General features: G+C 41.1%; 1 protein-coding gene across 5 annotated transcripts in view; it reads left to right on the forward strand.

Moving 5' to 3' along the window:
- The first annotated feature begins 1,343 nt into the window (after nucleotides 1-1,343).
- The window catches only part of LOC144495671 (Krueppel-like factor 3), a 92,389-nt gene continuing 70,977 nt past the window's right edge, over nucleotides 1,344-22,755 (forward strand). For 4 of the 5 annotated variants that reach the window (XR_013498309.1, XM_078216000.1, XM_078215968.1 and 1 more), the window contains exons 1-2: nucleotides 1,344-1,457; nucleotides 10,573-10,614. The gene's annotated coding sequence lies outside the window, so the exon portion shown is untranslated. Of the gene's footprint in view, nucleotides 1,458-10,086; nucleotides 10,455-10,572; nucleotides 10,615-22,755 lie in introns of those variants that run through there. The other variant, XM_078215980.1, reaches the window with a different exon arrangement.

Below are 22,755 nucleotides of genomic sequence, written 5' to 3' on the forward strand. Positions count from 1 at the left end.
TTTCATCACTGCACTCTCTGTAATGACAGTAATTGTGAAGTTCAGAGTTATCGGCACAATCAATAAAGTCAGGAGAGGGCAGACATGGGAAGGCTGCAATCTCACACAAGACCGTTTATTGCTTTTGATGCAAGGAGCAAGATTCTCCAGCCTCCAAGCTGCGTGGGGTTCCCACCGGTGGGAGTTGGCACGTTTGTTTGCTAGCGGCAGGATTCTCTGGTCCTGCCGCTGTCAATGGGAATTCCCATTGATGTCATCCCATGCCGGCGGGAAACCCGCGGGCAGGGATGCGCTGCCAGCAGGACCGGAGAATCCCGCCAGCGTGAACGGCCTGAGAATTCCGGCCAGGGTTTTGGATTTCATTGAAACACTATGTTGAAGAAGTGAAAGAAGGCTGCCACATCAGAACAAGTCTCAATGTGTCCGGTTAAGAGAACTGACGATCAAACAGGATTAAGTTGTTTATTAATTAGCGTGCCACATCCCACATGATATGTGACAAATGCAAAATGGAACATTGTCACATTTTTGCTTATCGTGTACGCATCCAAAGCTGTATCCATGTCCATGGAAAATGGCTCCCAACGTTAACTCTGTTTCTCTCTCCACATATGCTGCCAGACCTGCTGAGGTTTTCCAGCATTTACTGTTTTTATTTCAGATTTCCAGCATCTGCTTGTCCAATGCTCTTTTTAACAGATAACATTGAATCTGCTTCCATTGTCCATTCAGATAGTACATTCCAGATTGTAAAAATTCACTGTGAAAAAAACAACTTCTTCTTTGCTGCAGATTCAACTTTCTGGACTGACCCAATATTCAGTCAATGTTAATTCTTCTCCGCTTGCTTTGTTGGCAATCTTCTAGTCAGGCTTTGCACAAAAATCTTGGCAGATCTCCATCAACAGCTCCAGTCTTTTAACACAGTATTTCAGCAAAACCTCAATAGCCTCTCACTGAACCTGCTGGCTTAACGCTTCTTTGCATTTTCTGGCTCAAACAGGATTTATAAGCATACAAAAAAGGACTACTGACCACATTTATAATTTTCTCCCTCCTTCAGACTCACTTTTGTGCAAACAATGTCGACTTCTACAGATACATTTAAGATATTCTTTACAGTGGATCCAGAAGCTTGCTCATTTTACCCTCAGTAAATTGGCACTATGAAATGAAGTTAATTTGTTGAGTTCTGTTTATGAATTATAAATAGTTGTACTATGATTATGAAAGTCTTAGGAGTTTCTGAGCAATGTTAGGAGTATAATCCAGAGCTTTTATAACTCCACCCTTCCCCCTTTGGGCCCGCCCTAAATTTGGGTGGTCATGTGATTGCAGAGGGTATTGGCAGTGTTCAGGGCAGTAGGATTCACATTACATTCTCAAAGGGAGAGAGAAAGCAGAGTGTTTGAATTCAAATCGAGGACAACAGTGGGCAATTTACTAAGCTGAGACAAGTAAGTTTTACTTTGAAAGCATACTGTTAATGTGCTCAGTGACAGATTAATATGTGTGTGTGGTTTGCTTGAAATGTTTTGAAATCTACAAACTGTAATTCAGTTGTTGGTGGAAGTGAATGGAGGGCCAGTGTGAAGATATTCCCTATTCCTACTCAGTTATAACCGGGATTTCTCCCAGTATTTCTGTCTCTGACTCTTTTTGTCTCGTTCTCACAACCGGCTCCCTCTCTCAAACTTTCATTGATTCACATTCATATCCATTTAATTTTATCAGGTGCCCTAAATTTTTGTCTGTATATTGTGAGGCTGCTATTGCATAATGTATGAAGCTCCAGCTTGTTTACTCATCTGTTGCTGCCTGGTATCAAAGTCATTTATTTTTCCTTAGTGATAGTCCTCTCACTACATATCCAGGAGGAGAGAGAAGTCAATTTGACAGAATAACTGAACTGGCCGAAGGGAAACACAATCTAATTTGAATTCTTATTCCACAAGAAACCCACAAAACAAAGATTTGGTTAAAAACAAAGCTTTAATAATGTACACAAAGTCTATTGCTGTAAGCAACTATTTTGATCTGAGATACCATAAATGAGCCACATCCAGGAAGAATTGCAGGGTTAACATATACCAAGTCGCAGCTTTTGTCTGATCACTTGCACCAAAGAGAAATATAGCCGTCCTTCAATTATTTGGAAATGTTTAGCTAAAAACAAGATTTTGTGGTATGGGTGATAAGAGTGAGCCAGGTAAGGAATAATAATGTGTAACGTGCTGGCGTGTGAAAAGGTACCTAGAGATCTCTGTCTGTATAGTCATAGTGAAGAAGTGCCTTGTGCTGCACTCAATCGAAGAGCTTCAGGGGGGACCACATAAAAAAGATGTGGCACTGATTACTAATGTCAAAACCCTGTGCGGCGAGTCTAAAAGTATCAATGAAATGGTCACAGCTTTTTCTCAGCGCTTACCTTCCTGATATTTGTTGGGGTTTTTTTTGCTGTTCTGTCAAATGTGACATGGTCAAATGTGAAAATATTTCAATTTTGATCTATTCTGATCTTGTAATGGAAAGATTCCTAGTACGTCAAGGCTCCACTCGAGCGAGTGATGATCATTTCATTTAACCCGAGACTCTGCCCAAACTCAGGTGAAAGAAATTCGATGCTGGGCCGTTTCTGAGTCTCTCCATTGCTCATTTTGTCACATTTTCTTCTAAAATCACGTTTCCATATTACTGCATCTATCCACTGAATTCTGTATTTTAAACACCTGTACATACATCATCTGCAAGATACACTCAATATAGTAAATATAAAGGAATAATAGTATTTGAAGAGAGAAAACTTGCATAGGTGGGGGAAAAGGCAGAGGAGTGGAACTGAGTGAATTGCTCTTTCAGAGAGCTAGCACAGACTCAACAGGCTGAATGGCCTGATTCTGTGATTTATTTTTCAAAGGGGCAGAATCTTGATAACATTTGTCTGGGGATTAATGTCTTTGTTGGCAAACACTTTATGAAGATTTGCACATTTAATGTAGATTTTATTGAATACTCTTTTTTTTAAAAAGTGTAGAGTTGAATTGCCATTTTAATTTTCAAAGGGTTAATCTTTAGCTAAAAGGGGATGAACAGTTTAATCTAGATTTCTGTATAATTATTACCCACTGCATGCTTCCAAATATTCCCCATGACGCAGAAGTCGTTGTTGTGGAGGTTTAAAATACATGGTTTTGGAGCCATTCAGCCCTTCAAGCCTCTTCTACTATGCAATGAAATCCTGGCTGATGTGTATCTTAACTCTACCCAGCTGCCTTAGCTCCATATCCTGTTACAACCTTAACCAGACAGAAGGCAAAGTGCATCTCAAGGGTGCGACCTCATTAGTAAACTGCCAGTGCGCTGCATGCTAGAGGCCGGAGCAATATCCAATGTCTTGGTGGGAGGGAACCAGTTACGGAGGGTGGAGTAGAGGGTGGCAATAGCTACATTATTCTTATGAAGCCTTGGGGAAGCGCGCTTGCTCCGCCTGGCACCATAAAAATCATATCTCACCTGCTTTTTTGGGATCTCTTCCTTTGCAACTATATAGTCTGCCTGGTTGGCCCTTGAAATTACACCAAATGTATATTCAGCATTGGATCCCAAATTGCATTCAATTCTGAAGTTGCCACCTAATTTAGACAGATATCCAGGCCACCAAGCACAAGGCCCGGAATATGACAGTGAAGCAGGAACACAGGTAGTAAGTTCACAACAGCAATTTTAATTTCACTAAGGCCTGCTTCTGGCAGGGGAGCCAAGGTGAAATCAGTCCTTATTGCCTCAGGCTCTCCCAGTAAGAATAGTCTGTTGGACAACTTACAAAAGGACTGCTGCTGTCTGTAGAACTGACTCCCAGAAAGATTCAGTGCATTAAGCAATGTGGAGAAAAGAGAAATAAATTGTGCAAAGAAACAGAGTGTAATTCAATAACAAATTTCCACCTTTTGAGGTATGCTAAAAGAGGTTAACACATACCATCAACATAAATGATAATGGTGAATTAAAAATGTATTTCCTTATTGTTGGTTTAATACAGGCGAGTCCAGTTTAGCATTTGTTTATACAATCTGATTAATTGATTAGTAGCCGTGCTTAATAGTGAGGTTAAGGCAAAGCATGACATTACTAAATTAAATAACACTTCAAACCTGTTACACAAGAAGAAAAACTTAATGCAGAAATAGATTGAGTTAGAATAAATTGTTATAGTATAGTTAAGGATTCAGACATGTTTTATTTATTTAGTCCAATTAAATAATTGATTAATCTGCTCATCCTCCAACTGCCCCACTTTGTTCGTCTTCCTACTCCTGCCTTCTAATTTAGTTCATAGAATCATAAAATCCGTACAGTGCAGAAGAAGCCATTCAACCCATCAAGTTTGCACTGACTCTCTGACAGAATAACTTACCTGGGCCCTCTAGGGGATTTTCACAGTAACTTCATTGCAGTGTTAATGTAAGCCTACTTGTGACACAAATAAATACACTAACTCTACCCCACCCTATCCCCATAACCCCACACATTTCCCATGCTTTATCTAACCTACACATCTTTAGACACTAAAGGGCAATTTAGCATGGCCAATCTACCTAATCTGCCCATCTTTAGACTGTGGGAGGAAACCCACGCAAACACAGGCAAATTCCACACAGTCACCCAAGGCCGGAATTGAACCTGGGTCTCTGGAGCTGCAAGGCAGTAGTGCTAACCACCATGCTGCTATGTTCTGTGAATCAGCAGTAGATACAGCCCCATAGAAATCATCAAAGTGACGTAATGAGTGTTGGAGGACTGGGTCCCCGCCAGGACATATCTCCTCCGCTCTCTCTAAGATCAGCAAAATCTACAGAGTGGAACCAGGTGCTGCTGATCATGTTGGTGAACGCTCCTTCAGCTGTGTTGTGAAACTGCTAAAAATGTAAAGGCTGCTCAATAATTGCGGCAAACCACACTTTAATAGCTCAGTCCATTCTGGAACTTGGTGAAGTCAGGCATTAATTTTTGGAATCTATAGTATGTCGCTCCATTAATGGGTTGTTTCCACCTGGGTGAAGTTGTAGGAAAGAGCATCGTCATCTTGCGCGTATCTGTGCCATGTACACATTATGGGTGATTCTGTTGTGCCCAGTGTCATGGTGTAATATTTTATTTGAAGAGCCGCCAGCTTTCCACTGGTATGAACATGCATGGCTTGTCTTTCCAGAGAAACCTCATTAATAATATTGAGCAGCATTGACTGTGTGATGTATGTTTTTAGTAAGTTTGTGTAGAGCCCATCATGAGTTTCTGTATTTGCTTTGCAACTGTTAAGCCACACTATTATGATGTTAGCTCTGTAAACTAAACTAGTCTCAAGGGACATGACTGATCAGTTGTGAGAGAATGTGTGCAAACCAGACGCTAATACAAGATACGAAGTAACAAATATAAAGAAGCCCCGTTTTGCACTCCGTTATATTCGCAGAACAATTGACTGCCTTCAGTTGCTGAGATACTTTTCTCCAATCCCCATCTAATACCTCTTCTACTTTATGACAGACCTTAAAAGATACCATTTGACCAAGTTTATGAATAACAGTCCTAATATTCCCTGTGGGATTCCGTCTCAAATTTTGCTTGTGCCTGGCTCCTGTTAATTCTAGGGGTCGTTTGCAATGTTAAATACGTATATATTAATGCAACGTGTTGCACTATGGACCTCAATAAGTTCATTGTATTCAATTTGTAAACCTCTTTAAAAACAGTGTTTTATAAATATCTGTATAACAATATGCTAACCCTGTTTTGGTGTCCATTGTTTAATAGTAATCATGTTTCTTGCTTGAACATTCTGGGATTCTCAAGTCTTGAGGTTCCACAGATGCAAGCTGGTCTCTGCCAGACCCTGGGATTGAAAGGGTTAATAAGAACATAACATAAGAAATACGAGCACAAGAAGACCATACATCGAGCCTGCTCCACCATTCACTTTGATCATGGCTGATTTTGGACTTCAAATCCATTTTCCCCTCCCACTTCCAATATCCTTTGTATCCCTGGTATCTGATTGTATTCAATGATGGAGCATCCACAATCTTCTGGGGTAGAGAATTCCAATGATTCACTACCCTTTGAGTGAAGTAATTTCTCCTCATTTCAGTCCTAGATGATCGACCCCTTACCCTGAAACTGTTCTAGATTCCCCAATTTGGAAAACAACCTCTCAGTATTTACGCCATCAAGCCCCTCTAATCCTGTTTGTTTCAATGAGATCACTTCTTGTTCATTTAAATGCCAGAGAATATAGAGGCAATTTACTCAGCCTCTCATCATCGGACGATCCTTTCATCTCATGAGTCAATCAAATAACATTTGCTGTCCTGCCTCCAATGCAAGTATGGTGTAGTGTGTTCACTCAGACTCTGTGCAGCTATGGCAGCATTTACTTTCACATACATGTTCTAGTTTTCATCTATGGTAGCGATGGTAGAAGCTCAAATATTTCTCCATCCTATGGCTGACCAGGAATCTCACTGCTATTACCACTCTACGTTGGCATGTGTTGGAAGAGTTTGCAGGTTGATAATCAATGTGTTTGGCCACGTTAAGAATGCATTTTCCTTGGCCATCACATCCTGGTGTGGGAATTGAACCCAGAGCTTCTGACTCAGGCAGGAATGCTACCCACTGCAATACAAGGCCTCCCTTTTTAACACGAGTATATTCTTCCTTAAATATGGAGACCTAAACTGCACATTGTATTCCAGGTATGGTCCCACCAAAACCCTGTACAAGACTTCTTTATTCTTGTGCTCCAAACCTCTTGCATTAAAGACCAACATGCCATTTGTTTTAAAAGCTAAATACTGTGGATGCTGGAATCTGAAACAAAAACAGAAAATGCTGGAAAATCTCAGCGGGTCTGACAGCATCTGTGGAGAGAGAATAGAGTCAACGTTTCGAGTCTGGGTAACCCTTCGCCAGAGCCATTTGTCTTGCTAACTTCTTGCTGTACTTGCACCCATTTTATGTATTCTTTGTAGGAGTACACGAGGCCCTCTGAACAACATTTACAAATTTCGCACCTTTCAAAAAATATTCTGCTTTTCTATTCTTGCACGATGTTGATCTTTCTCTACACCCTAGCTATGACTGTAACACTACATTCTGCACCCTCCCCTTTCCTTCTCCCCTATGCAGTCTATGAATGATATGTTTTGTCTGTGTAGTGGGCAAGAAACAATACTTTTCACTGTATGCAAAAACCAGGTCTGGATTATTGGCAAGTGAGTATGGCGTGGCACTAGAGAATGAAATCAGCACAAGTCTAAATTAATACATGCCTTCTCCCCGAGTGGTTTAAATTTTCAGCACAAGGCATCTTTGGATAGGCCATGGTTCAATAAATTAAAATTGCAGTGGAGCAAAGTACAAAGCTGGAGACTATGATTTTCACACCGGGTGCTTGCTATGGGTTCCACAGACTAGAGGCAAAAAAAATACCCAAAGGAACTTGAACCAGAGATCTCTCTCAACATTGCTGTGAATATGGATCGTAGGCCACAGTTGTTTTCTCAGTTTATTACTTGGGTTTTGTTTTCTGTTGGGATCCCACTATATTCTCACAGACAATGGAGAAAAACTGGTCTTGGGCTGTTGCCCTATGTGTGCAGACAGCATTGTTGTGATGGAGCTGTGAAGTGATACCATACTTGTTTCCAGCTTCACGCTGGTACAGGGGGGTGAAGGAGTGATTTGGTGCAGCATTTTGCGACTGCTATATCAAAGTTCATTCTGTCTCAGAGTCTAGTAGCTGATATTCAGTTCTTCCTGTAAGAAAATACTAGGGATCATATATAATGTGGTGGGGGGGGGGATGGGTAGCTGATAGGAAAGAAGTGCGGTTTGAACGTTAGCAACACCTGAATCCTTCACCCCAGTGTCTGACTATTTTTCTACTGCTTTAGTGCTTCCCTGGCAAGATTTGAAATCACTCAAAACTGTGCACTTACATAGAGTTAAACTTTGACTAATAACCAGATCTTACCAGTAGTTGGCATCAAGTGGCATTGCCACTGGCGGTGTAGGATAGGAGTTGTCCATCAGGAACTGTTTTTTCTAACTCTGTGTTTAATGAAGTGATTTGACTAAAACATTCCTTTAAAATTTTATGAATAATTCTCTGCTTTGAAGGCACCAAATATTTGATATTAGTGTGCTTTTGATATTTAAATAAGTGTATTGAGAAAATGATGTTGAGGGTTCAGTTATCACACAGTAATTTCTTGAGAGGGTACAGTATTAAGAGTCAGTCATGTTTACCTAACTCCATTAGCCACCAAAACTGCATGGTCAGTACTCACTCCCTTACAAGGCAACGTTGTTGCTCCCACAATAAAAAGTCTCTTCCAAACACTCATGACCATACCGAAAAAATAAAAATATCTTAAGTTACTAGTCTCCAAATTCTTAACCTATACTCTGTATTCTTCCACTTTTTTATAGATGGAAATATCTGAGAATAAATATTTCAAATACCAATGTTTCAAAGACATCTCAACATATAGGTCACAAAGCCCTGTGCGCAAGACAGTTCAGTGAAACAAAGCAGTTCAAAAATTATTTGAATACATCGAAATACAACATATAAAACACTATCCATCACATTCATAGGAAAAACCGAAGAGATCCTCTGATAACGTTGAGTTGAGCTAAGTGTGCAGCTTCACTAGCATAATAAATAGAGCTGACTCCCATGTTACTTACCCTCAGTTTATAATCTCTGTAGGAATCATATGTTTTGAAAGGCACTTGACTACTAAGCTGATAGAATAATATTCAATGCAAAACTGGTTCCCTCTACAGGTCAAATCAATGAAAGGTGTGGAGTTAACTAGTGATAAACACTAAATGTTTTGACTTGGGTCAATGCAAAGTAAAACTAATATATCCATCTCATGAATATTTATTATATATACTTAATTTGTCCAAATTCACATTCAAAATGGTCTATCCTTTTAAAGAAAGAAACACTTCATACTGATTCGGTGTTGAATTTTCTGCTCTGTGCTTTCAGAATGTCATATTGTAACTTGTGCCAAATATTTAACTTGCTGGTGTTAAAAGCCATAAGGGCGTGACTGGGCTGATTGGCAACAGGCTGAGGGAGGAGGCTAGACGCTTAAATATAGTTGTATCTGGTGGGGGAAGTGCTTGTATTCCCTGGCAGTTTAGGTAAGCTCTTTGTTCTTACTGGCTTGTTAAGGGACAGTATTAAATTCGGGTGGTCCAAATTCATACATAAAGTCTAAAGTCTTATAAATCCTATGACATTGATCAGCTTGCTAGTTTGATTTTTTTTTAAATGGTTACTGTAATTGATGTGGATTTCCACGGTTAAACCTGGTGTAGATAAGGAAATCAATCTACAAAAATATTTGTTTGTTTGTCATTGTCACTAACACAGACTAAGAACCTAACATGGGGAGTGATATAAAGGTTCGCATTACTCAATAATACTCGTTTAATAAACTGTCTTTGTGCTTTGATGTTTATAGTGAAGGAACTATAGTTTTGACCCTATAGAGAAAGCCCAAGGACTTTATCCATATTTTGAAGAAATAAGGAGCTGAATGCAGGGAATTTCACAGGCCCTGTAAATAATGTTAATAAACACCTGATTGTTTTCGACATCCCAGATTCATGCCAGCGCTGCGTACTGGCACCAGAAGCGATAATATTTTACCTTGTGAAAAAAGGGATTCATTCAGTCCCAGGAATTGTGGACAAGGTTTAACTGAGCTGTATCAAATAAAAGAGGATCTGTTTTCTTTAAAAAAGATCTGTATCCCCATAAGGTGTCACTTGTTCATGTGTGCAAACAGTAGCAAACTCAAGAAAACAGGTTAAAACTGGATTAAATGTTTAAAAGAATCATTCTCCTAACTAAAGAACACATCGATGTCAGTCAGCATATAAATGGCAAGCAGCCAATGATCATTTCCTCAAAAACCACCTGACCCTAGCTGGCCCAGCTGCCCATGTAAATAAGGCTGTTTAGAATGTGTAAATGCCTCTCCCTGGTTTCACTCCACCTCAGCCAGCCAGAGCGGTTTCCTGCTCTTTGTTTCAAGGCTGAGGTTTGCGTCATGCATTCCAAGTGCTATTTCAATGTTCTTTCCTGTTTAGGTTGTTTTCTACCAGAGGAGTTGCAGCCCTGTTCCAGCCCACCCCCCAGCCCCTTCCTTCCCCCAGAGCCATTATCTATTGACATGCTATGTGACTGGTGGTTACTTCAGCCTGGTTGTTTCCAGTCAGGAAAGTTGAAGCTTTTCATGAGATAACAGTTTACAAATTGAATTTAAACTAGACGATCAAGTATCGCTGTGCAGTTATTTTCCTTCTGACACAAAAGTGAATGTTCCTAGTACTCTGGGAGTTGAGACAAACGAAGGAGGTATCCTGTTGTTGTAAGTCAGATTTGTGATGTGAAGTATTTGTGATTTTTCTAATTTTATTTTGAACAAACTTTTCTGCATTGTTATTATAATTGAAATAATAACATTTTCTGATTGTTTCTTTTTCCAGGAAGAATCTCAGAAAGGGACATTAACTGAGTGAAGAGACAAGGTAAGGTGCTGTCTTGATTACCTCCTCCTAGGTCATGCTTTATTATGTCGGAATGATTGTGTTGCATCTATTACCAACACACAACCAAGCTGCTTTTCATGAAGATCTTTTAATTTGGCTTTATCGTTGTTCACACACCCATTTTTTTGGGGGTGTCTGTACAAGCAGTTCTTGATGTATGCATCTTGTGTAACCTGCATCAGTCCCAGAGTGAATGCACTCATTTTGTTTAGGCAAGCTGATATGAAAAGAAAGGGTCCTACTGGTGAATGGCCTTAGTGAACCTGCCCCATTCACTCTGGGTTTTCCTCTGGCTTCAGGAGACCACACCATGAGAGCTGGTGGCACCAACAACCACTCTTACATAGGAGCAGCTTTAGTTTGCTTACAGTAGGCACAATGCCTTGAGGAGACAAGAGATCACACACTATTATGCTTTGATCAGTTTAAGAAGTTTAGCTCATTGAAACGTTTAACTGATTGAATACTAATTCCATTGAATTGCCATTTTGACAGTTGTAAGTGCACAGTCTCCTCACTACAGCAATAGAGAAACTCAGAACACTCATGTAAATTTAAAAACAAGCAAGAAGCTACTCCCACCAGATAACCTATGAACATATAAGAGCGCAGGACGGTGTGTCCATACTGCAAACCAAGAGAGTGAACTCTGCTTAAACTTATACTATCATGAATATCCACATGACCTCTTCATTACTGGCACCGTACCCCAGTTATTCTTCATGGATTGTTAAACCCAAGTGACTGTTACAGAGTCAGATCAGGAGCTGACACCAAAATTATTCTCATTGTTGCATCAATTACAAAATAGAAGCCACTTTGTAACAATACAAAAATAGTATTCTCCTTAATTTAACATGGCACTCAGCTTGCCTTGCTCTTTAATTGTCCAGCTGTTATGCACTATCATAACACTACCTTGGGACACTAACATGTACCTTTGATATGACAAATAAGTGGACCAGGTTCCGACAGCCTAATTTTTAAAAAAAAACTCACTCATGGGACATGGGCATCGCTGGTTGGCCAGCATTTATTGTCCATCCCTAGTTGCCCAAGAGCAGTTCAGAGTCAACCACATTGCTGTGGCTCTGGAGTCACGTAGGCCAGACCAGGTAAGGACGGCAGATTTCCTTTCCTAAAGGACATTAATGAACCAGATGGGTTTTCTGACAATCAACAATGGTTTCATGGTCATCAGTAGATTCTTAATTCCCAGATTTTTTTTATTGAATTCAAATTTCACCACTTGCTGTGGCATGATTCGAACCCAGGTCCCCAGAACATTAGTTTGAGTTTTTGGATTAATAGCTAGCAATAGCAGTCCAAAGATGTGCGGGTTAGGTTGATTGGCCAGGTTAAAATTGCCCCTGAGATGCGTAGGTTAGAGGGATTAGCGGGTAAATATGTGGGGGTAGGGCCTGGGTGGGATTGTGGTCGGTGCAGACTCGATGGGCCGAATGGCCTCCTTCTGCACTGTAGGGTTTCTATGATTCTTTCTATGATTCTATGATAATACCATTAGGCCATCGCCTCCCCTAATAGTCTCATCCAGCTCTTATTTCTTATGAATGCGGCAATGACATAATAACATTACCATATGCTAGAATCTAGAATGTTTGTTTTTCCCATTTGGAAGTATTGGAATAAAAGAGATTGTTGCTGCCTCACAGTGCCAGGGACCCAGGTTCAATTCCTGGCTTAGGTCACTGTCTGTGCGGAGTCTGCATGTTCTCCCCGTGTCTGCTTGGGTTTCTTCCGGGTACTCTGGGTTCCTCCCACAGTCTGAAAGGTGTGCTGGTTAGGTGCATTAGCCATGCTAAATTTTCTCAGTGTACCTGAACAGGCAGTGGAATGTGGCAACTAGGGGATTTTCACAGTAACTTCATTGCAGTGTAAATGCAAGCCTACTCGTGACACTAATAAATTAACTTTACTTTTACTTTACGTATTTCTGGCGATGAAAGAAATCAAATGCTGAAAATATGGAATATAGTAAATGCTACAAGGATATTAGCACCATCCAAAAATGGGAAAGACAGATTAACTTTACAAGATCAAATTCTTTGTCAGAACTTACCGTGGATCATGAGGTTGCAATCGGCACAGCATAAAACATTTTTTTCAATGCCACAAATCATGTTCAGGCCTATATTCAGTGTATCAGCCTTTTCAATTAAAACATTTTTTTAATAGAATCCTACAGTGCAGAAGGAGATCATTCGGCCCATCGAGACTGCACCAATCACAATCCCAACCCAGGCCCTATCCCCATAACCCCATGCATTTAGCCTAGCTAGTCCCCCTGACACTAAGGGCAATTTAGCACGGCCAGTCCACCTAACCTGCACATCTTTGGACATGCTTTTTAAGATATCATTCAGTCATGGGATGTGGGTGTCACTGGCCAGACCAGCAGTTATTGCCCATTTCTAATTACCCTTCAGAAGGTGGTGGTGTGTTGCCTTCTTGAACCCCTGCAGTCCATGTGTTGCAGGTACACCCACAGTGTTTATAGGAAGGGAGTTCCAGGGGTTTGACACAGTGACAGTGAAGTTAATGCTACAGGTAATTAATCACCTGTAATGCTATACTTGCATCCATATTCAGCCTCCAATTTTCACCAGTGATGCATGTTTTATTGATCATATAAGTTGGAGAATGGGAACAAGCAGACAATATAGGTCGGCAGTACGGGCCATGTTGTCATGAGGATGCACGTGAGTTTAAGTCCACGCAGAGCAGACTGCACATGGCAAATAATGAACAGAAATAGGTTCTCTAGCAAAACAGAATGGAAAGTAAAGCTGGTTTCAAGCTAAAGGTCGTAACATTCAATAACTCGTTAAATAACTGCTACAGCAAGCAGATACGGTGTTCGTGCAAAACTGGTGCAAGAATGGAAAAAGGCATCTATCTTGAAGAAGACGCCCAAGACCCAGCGCACCATAACAACTGGGACCAGCCACTGGAGGGCCGAAGGGCCTGTTCCTGTGCTGTATTGTTGTTTGTTCTTTGTTCTGGTCCAATCTTGAGAAGCAATTATCAGAATGTGTTCTCAAATCGTCAGAATGATTACATTATCACCAGAAACACATCGCGAGTTGTGCAGTTGTGTAGTCAGGCATGGAAAGTCCCAGTCTAAGTGGAGCAAAGATTTCAGAGCCGTAACTAGTTAGTACAGCTGTCATCTGGAATGAAAATGTCTAGCAGAAGGTCAAGATTGCTCAGAAACTACCAAAAGACCTTGATGCCAAATTTACCAGTTTCCAATGAGAAAGTTACCACTCTCAGACAGTGGCAAAACACAAGTACCCATCATGTCACGTCGGCAACATGGATGAAACATTCAGGGATTTTGATGTGTCCAGCAACAAAACTGTGGAGCGGAAAGATTTAAACAGTTCTAGTGAAAACCACAGAAGGTAAGATGTACAGTAGTAATTGTCATGGCTGACGGAATGGAATTAAATTGTTATTTTCAAACAAAATCATGTCAAAAATCAAGTTCCCTGTGGGATGTTTTGAGCATGTCCCTGATAACAGTAGGCTGGATGAGGATGGTGAGATGTTTTGGATCAGTACTGTGTGGAATAGGTGTCCTGGTGGCCTATGTAAAGAATGCAGCTATTAGTGCGAGACATGTTCAGATCCTATTTAACTGATGAGATCAAGAGGTCCCTGTGAAGAAATAACATTCACATTGCAATCATACCCGAGGATCTAACATCCGTAGTTCAGCTGCCTCAACAAGTCATTTGGGGATGATGTTCATGCCAAATGAATGACGGATGGAGAGAGTGTGGAAACATGTGCACTGCCCACTTGATGTTTTGTTTGATTTCTTTATCAAATTATTTGGTGCTATTAATGCTCAAACTGTTGTCAGATTTTTTTTTCTGAACGCAGAATATCCAATTCAATGGATGACGAGGAACATGATTTGTTGTGGAGGGATGATTCTGAAACTGAAAACCCCACATTTGATCCAGAGTGGGATCCTTATGGTCATGCCATAGCCAAAATCTGAATGATTTGATGAATCCTTTACATTGGATGCCAATTAGACTATACATTTGATGGTTTATAAAGTGTTTTGATTGTGGTTAAAGATACCCTTGTAGAATTCATTCAATAAAATGTGTCACGTTGATTAGATTTTTTTTCAAAATGGCCACACCAGCAGTTCACATTTTGAACCGAGCCCCACTTTTAGAAGGAGTTTTCTGGATGTCAAGGGTGGACTCATGTGCCACAATCTATGGTAGTTCTTGAATTCTAATGAAGGATCTCTGCCTGAAAGATGACTTGTAATTTTTCTCTTTTCAGATGATGGTGAGCCTGCAGAGTATTTGTAATAATTTCAGGTTAAGCAGCCCTTACACTGTAGACTGTGCAAGCATTTATCTGTAATAGCAATCTGTGCTTCTCACTCCTTACCACAGTTTAATAAAAACACCGGATATCGACCTTATTTGTTCATCTATTGGTGATGTGTACGTCAGGCGACAGAGAAAATGATTTATATATCTATTTTCCTGTTATTCTGATGGGAAACATTTTGAAATAGTTAATGATTGATTCATAACAAGTTGTGCGTTAGTGTCAGTTCAAAAGGTCAGTGTGGAGCTCAGTCTCGTTCTTTTATCAGGCGATTATGAAATATTTAAGTTCTCGAATTTCATTCAATTAGCTTCATTTGAAACGAACTGAGTATTCCAACAGAGGTCGGTATGCTGATTCAAAAATGATCTAATCCATCAGAATTGAGTGCAGATTGTTCTGGCAAATGTATAGATGTAGCAAACAAGAATGATGTAAAATTATTATTGACCAAGTGTTAGTTTGTTGGTATGACTTATAATATACCGATGAAAATATTAGCATCTGTAACCAATGTAGCAATCGTAGTCAAACAGAAACGTGTTATGCAACCTGTTTTTTATGAAGTAGAAATAATTAGCAAAGTTCTCTACTGTAGAGTTATATTCTTGTCCCAAGCAGAAGTGTGGGTTTGAGACAGGAAACCAGACGGCAGTCTGCTCTGATAAGGGAGGGTATTGTCTGAGGGAGTTGGCTCAAGTGCACTCCCTAGAGATTTTGGGGTGGGAAGGGATGGCTGACGGAATACCACATGTAAAACTGCCTAATATCCTTCTCCATAGCTGGCTGCTTTTACTTAAAAGAACTAATGGGAAAAGCTTGCAGACATCTAGAACACCATTTAATCTTGTGTTTAGTTGTATAACTCCAAGACAAATGTAATCATTTCATTGTTTGTTTGTACTCTTATTATAGTTTACTACAGTCATCAGCAAACAAGAAAATGTTTTTTCCAAAGTGTGTGAGCCTTGTTAGTAGGACTTCAAATGTTTGTGGTTTGTTGAAAATATTTGGTAGAATGATGAAATTGAACATCGTTCCCTCAAATCAGTCACCGCAGCCATTTTTAGTGAATCAAATAGAACATGTGTGTAACTCTGTGGCAACGGTGCACATTGCTGACAGCTTTGTGAATTTTTCTAAAGATTGCACTTATTAAGAAAAGAATCACTTAGCTCCTTTTTCTCCTCCTGTATTCCCACTCTTCTGCTGTGCTCTTCATCAACTGCACACACCACTGCGATTCTATGAACACTTTGTGCCCAGGAGATGGGACAGTAGCAAGGTTAGATCAATCCAGCTGTAGAGGCAGCCAACCAGATCGGTGACCCAGTCCAGCTGATCAGAATGGGCAGAGAGAGAGAGGTGGTGTGGAATCCCAAAGCTGAGATGGAAATGTGCAAAACAGTTACATCAAAGTTTAACAAGAATTACCAAAAGTCCCACTGAACAGGACACTGGAGGAGGATAGTGCAGTTGAGGAGGGGGAGGAAAGATGCTGCACCATGGCCACAGTCACAGTGGATGTAATTTGTTTCTTCCCTTAGGGTCATTCTGATGTTGTGGCAGGGGAGGCAACCTGATCAGGAGAGAATTAAATTGTGAGTCGCGGGAAAGATGGACACCGGGTTTTGATGGACAGTGCAGTGGTTAGCATTGCTGCCTCAAAGCGCCAGGGACCCGGGCACGATTCCTGGCTTGGGGTCAGTGTCTGTGCGGAGTCTGCATGTTCTCCTCATGTCTGCGTGGGTTTCCTCCGGGTGCTCCGGTTTCCTCCCACAGTCCGAAAGATGTGCTGGTTAGGTGCATTAGCCGTGCTAAATTCTCCCTAAGTGTACCCGAACAGGCGTCAGAGTGTGGCAATGAGGGGATTTTCACAGTAACTTCATTGCAGTGTTAATGTAAGCCTATTTGTGTCACTAATAAAAACAAACACGCATTCAGAGACTTTGGAGAGAAAAGGAGAGGACACAGGCCAATAGTAAGCAAGGACAGAGGGACCAAGGATTCATGGCAGTAATTTTGAATGGGAACAGACAGTGCCTGAGGACTGTGAACTATTTACAGTATCAGTTAGCATAGAGGATAGAAAAGAAGCTGTGGAATGAACATCATGTCAGCGTAATAGAGGTGGGTCACACGGGCGAGATATAGAATCATAAAATCCCTGCAGTGCAGAAGGAGGCCATTCAGCCCATCGTGTCTGCACCAACCACAATCCCACCCAGGCCCTATTCCCATAGCCCCACCTATTTAGCCTGCTAATCCCTGACACTAGCATCAATTTAGCATGGCTAACCAATCTAACCCACACATCTTTGGACTGTGGGGGGGAAACCGGGTCACCCAGACAGACACCAGGAGAATGTGCAGACCCGAGGCCAGAATTGAACCTGGGTCCCTAGCACTGTGAGGCAGCAGAGCTAACCACTGTGCCACCGTGCCGGCCCATGGGCTTGAGCTTGAGGGTCTGAGAGGACATGGGAGAGAAACTGGAGGACATGGATTCATGTCCAGAGCAGGGGAAGCTTGGGAGGTGCTGTGGTCTGGTAGGGAAAGGGGAAAGAAGTAAAAATAGCTGAACTGATCTTGGATGATTTTAATCTGATTGACAAAGTTCACAAGCTCTTTGTACTTAAAAGTGAGAATGGAGGGGTTAGGAGAGAGAGGTCTAAAGCAATGGTGGATAATATAAGCTGGGGCCTCTCCTTTGCTCTCATAGAATCCTACAGTATAGAAGGAGGTCATTCGGCCCATCGAGTCTGCACCGACCACCATCCCACACAGGCCCTACCCCCATAATCCCATGTATTTACCCTAGCTAGTCTCCCTGACACTAAGGGGCAATTTATTGTGGCCAATCCACCTAACCTGCACATCTCTGGACTGTGGGAGGAAACCCACGCCGACACAGGGAGAATGTGCAAACTCCACACAGACCACCCAAGCTGGGAATCGAATCCAGGTCCCTGGCGCTGTGAGGCAGCAATGCTAACCACTGTGCCTCCGTGCCGCCTCTAATGGACATTAGTGAACCAGATGGTTTTGGCAACGACTGACAATGGTTTCATGGTCATCATTAAACTTCTCATTCCAATTTTTATTGAATTCAAATTTCTCCATTTGCCATGTTGGGATTCGAACCCAGGTCGCCAGAGCATTCACCTGGGTGTCTGGATTATAAATCCAGTGACAGTACCGCTATGCCACCACTTCCCCCTCTCTAGAATGATCCTGGAGTATAGTGACTAATTTTGGCAAGACTTAACCTGTCAAAAAAATGCAAATTCTAATTCATCCGAGCACAAACAGCATTTCTAAAATGACTTGTTAAATGGCAGTTTCTTGTTCGCAAAGTAGTTTTTCTATTGTTTTGCCTTGTTGCAAATAGCATCCATTCTTATTGAACTTGTTGAAAAATCACTGTTAGTTTGGATTACAATGGACTTTCATAAATCCATGTGAATCATATGCCAGTTTTGTGTAATAATTAGACAAAGTACATCTAAAGTCGCCTTGTTGCTGTGGGGCAGCTGGGATGGGAAATGGTGCCAATTTGGTTCATTGTGTCCTTTGGGTAAACATTTTATTGAATGAAATTTGATCTTGGAGCACTGGAGGTGAATCACAGTTTGAGCTGAGAAAATATCCCGCAGAAAATGTCTTTATTTCTCCTAAGGCTTTTACGAAACAGTTTCAGAAATATTTTAAATGAACTTTGGCTTTCATTTTGTGGGTTCCCGATTTTTGTGCACTTGGTTTCAGAAGTGTTAGTGTGGAGACATTGGCGTTCAAAAACAATTGCACATTCAATTAGATTACATGGAAGCTTCTTGAAATAAGAATACTTCAAATAAGAGACTTTCCTTCAGAGTGTGCCATTTTTAATCCTGTGCGTGTATGTGGAACTGACTGCATTATCAAGTTTCTTTTTGTGTTTTTATATTTATATTTTGATTGACATTTTGTTTCAGCCCACAACTGAATGTTAGTGGGAAGAAGAATGACGAGTAAAATGCAGCAAGTTTCTCTCTTCATGCCTGACCAAACTGTAGTTATTTACGCGACCCAATTGGTTAATGCCTTTGGACAATTGCTCACAGTTTATTGGCTTTGCCTCCCCGTCCACCTCGTTTGCATACAGAAGTGGTTGCTTGGTTTCACTGTGCGGGAATGGGTGGATTATGTTTCCAAATTTCTGTCTTGTTTGGGCAAGTTGAACAGCCCTGACAAAGAGCCTTGGGGCTGGGTGTGGAAAGGCAGGAACGTCGAGTGCCACAGAAACATTTATTAACAGAAGAAAAGGTGGATTGTTTGCTTACATTTGCAGCACTCTGCAGAAGACTTTTGGATGGTTTTGTTGAGAAAGAGCAGAGGAAAAGTAATGTGAGCTTGCGCTGTTGTTTGCCAGCATGCAGTGCAGTGGCAGTTAGCTTCGTTCTCCCTCAAACACTACAGTAAAACTTAACATCATTCGTTAGTGTGCAAAGATAAAGTTCATAACACAATTTGGCAAAATTTCGAATGTTTGAATCGAGGAAATTCTACTGCAATAACTAGGAGCCATAAAGTGGTTGGGGTCATGGTGGTGAGGGTACTTTTTTAAAAGGAACATAATAATCTATGAAAAATATTCTTGCTGACCCTTTTCTGACACAAGGCAATGTTTTAAATATAAAATGCACCAACCCACCATTTGCACATGGTATCATTGTGATGAAAAAGCTTTTGTCCTCTGGCTCCTCTCCTTATTTAAATAATAGATCCGCCAAACAATTCTTCATAAAGAGGGAGGCTTCTTAACAAACACCAATGAGCTGTCGGACATCCTAAAATATAGGCTGATGAGTGAAGGAGGTGGACCAGTTGGGATCAATTGACTTTTTCAGAAAAAAACAAATTTTAGTAGCATTTAAAAATTAAAACCAGACAATTGGATCACCAAAGGAAAATATAACCAGAATAGTATTATCAAAAATGGAACTATCCTGTGTTAAACTGGAACATCTGGTTAGCTTATTCTAAGCCATTCAGATATACTGTGACCTCTGTTATAACAGACATGGTTTATGTCTCCCTCAGTAATTGAGAAAATAGAATCCTTATAAGGAAGCCACCTTTAAAATGCAGCAAGTTGCTAAAGATAACTTTAAACAAGTGTGATTTAAAGGTTGTATTTATGGAGGGAGCAGTGGGAGTCCTTTGCTATGCTTTACTGTAAAAATAAATATCTTTAGAATGTTTCAGTGGTCCAAACTTTGTACAAAACCTAACTTTTTAACTCGACTGAATCCAGTCCCATGAATGGCCACGATGAAGTCCTGTCTCCTCACCCTGCGTTCCGAACCAAACTGCCCATTGACAGGGCTGTGACTTTTCAGTCTCGAATACTTAAACATCTCGGTCCAGTATCCGACTTGCCCAAGAGTATAAAAAATGCGTTACTACATTGATTAATGACACTCAGCTTAACTGTGGACTGCAGTGAAATCCATCACTTTAGGTAAGTAAATAAGAACGACTCTACTGGTATTTTAGCTGGCAGACAAAAATAGAGGAAGAGCAAAATACATCTTAAATTATGCTAACTCTGGATTTTACTACAAGGGGAATTTTAGTCAGCTTTTTCAAAGTGGGGCTAAAGTAAATTAATTTCTGCTTCTCATGGTGAAGCAGACAGAAATGTAAATACTCTACCTCCGAAGTCAGTAAGGTACAGTCACCAGCACTTGTACAGTGATGCTTACAGATCAGAGATTGGATCAAATGCGACATGGTGGCACAGTGGTTAGCACTGCTGTCTCTCAGCGCCGGGGACCCGGGTTCGATTCCCGGCTTGGGTCACTGCCTGTGTGGAGTTTGCACATTCTCCCCACGTCTGCCTGGGTTTCCTCCGGGTGCTCCGGTTTCCTCCCACTGTCCAAAATACATGCTGGTTAGTTGCATTGGCCATGCTAAATTCTCCCTCAGTGTACCTGAACAGGTGCGACTAGGCGACTAGGACATTTTCACATTGACTTCATTGCAGTGTTAATATAAGCCTACTTGTGACACAAATAAACTAAACTAAATGGGAACTGTTATTTTCGAAACATTGTCTTGAATGTTGCTCTAACTCCACCATCACCCAACCTCCTGCACTCAAGAATCAAGGGAGCAGGCATAAGATTAAATTAGTTTTAAAATGTTAAAAATGTTATGTAAGATCCAAAGGCTATTAACTGATTTTTCAGCCAGGTACATAAAGCAATTTGCACTTCTCATTATTGTAAAGTCACAATCTGAACTCAGATTTTAGAGAAAGAAACAAATTAAATTGTTTGAATTGTATTTCCATCTCTCCCCACATCAGTCCTTAGCTAACGGATGGTTCTCTAAATGTTGTGCTGAACATAGAAAGAATCATAGAAACCCTACAGTGCAGAAGGAGGCCATTCGGCCCATCGAGTCTGCACCGACCACAATCCCACCCAGGCCCCCATATCCCTACATATTTTACCCGCTAATCCCTCTAACCTACGCATCCCAGGACTCTAAGGGGCAATTTTTAGCATGGCCAATCAACCTAACCCGCACATCTTTGGACTGTGGGAGGAAACCGGAGCACCCGGAGGAAACCCACGCAGACACAAGGAGAATGTGCAAACTCTACACAGACAGTGACCCAAGCCGGGAATCGAACCCAGGTCCCTGGAGCTGTGAAGCAGCAGTGCTAACCACTGTGCTACCGTACCGTGCCCATGTATGGGTCTCTCTCTCCCCCTTGCTCTCAAGGGCTGGAGAATTGCAGTTGAGATCTGGGGCAAAATAAGAGGGTGAAATATGGAAGTGGACCAATGTTTTGTGTGTGATATTTCATGTGGCATTGTGAATGCAGAGAAAGAATATGCACAGAAAACTGTCAAACGTGGCTCAGTTGGCAGCACTCATCCCTGTGAATCAGAAGGTTATGGGTTTGAGTTCCTCTCTGGGACTTGAGCACAAAAATCAAAACTGATACTCCAGTGCGGTACTGAGGGTGTGCTGTACTGTCGAAGGTACCATCTTTCAGATGAGATGTTAAACTGAGGCCCTTCGTGGCCTCTCAGGTGAATGGAAAAAATTCATAGCACTATGTTGAAGAGGGAGAGGGGATATTCTTGGCTAATATTTATCCCTAAATCAACATCAGAAAAGCAGATTATCTAGTCATTATCACACTGCTGTTTGTGTTGAGCTTGCTGGGTGAATTTGACTGCTGATTTTCCTATCTTGCATCAGTGAATTCATTTCAAAAGAAGTACTTCATTGGCTGTGAATACTTTATGTCCTGTGGTTTTGGAGGTCCAATGTCAATGCTAGTTTTTCTTAGTTTAAATGGCTCTGTTTTCACTAATAGCTCACCTGGAACCAAATCAGCCCGACTTTGAATTCAAATCACTTCAGCCCTTTTGGCTTTTGGAATATTTTTGTGGGAACTTCAATAACCATTTAAAGTTTATTTATTAGTGTCACAAGTAGGCTTACATTAATGCTGCAATGAAGTTACTGTGAAAATCCCCTAGTCGCCACACTCCAGCACCTGTGCATAGAATCATAGAATCCCTACAGTACAGAAGGAGGCCATTCGGCCCATCGAGTCTGCACCGACCACAATCCCACCCAGACCCTATTCCCGTAACCCCACATGTTTACCCTGCTAATCCCCCTGACACTAGGGTCAATTTAGCATGTCCAGTCAACCTAACCCGCACATCT

The sequence above is a fragment of the Mustelus asterias genome, chromosome 1 (assembly GCF_964213995.1).
Source record: "Mustelus asterias chromosome 1, sMusAst1.hap1.1, whole genome shotgun sequence".
NCBI lineage: Eukaryota > Metazoa > Chordata > Chondrichthyes > Carcharhiniformes > Triakidae > Mustelus > Mustelus asterias.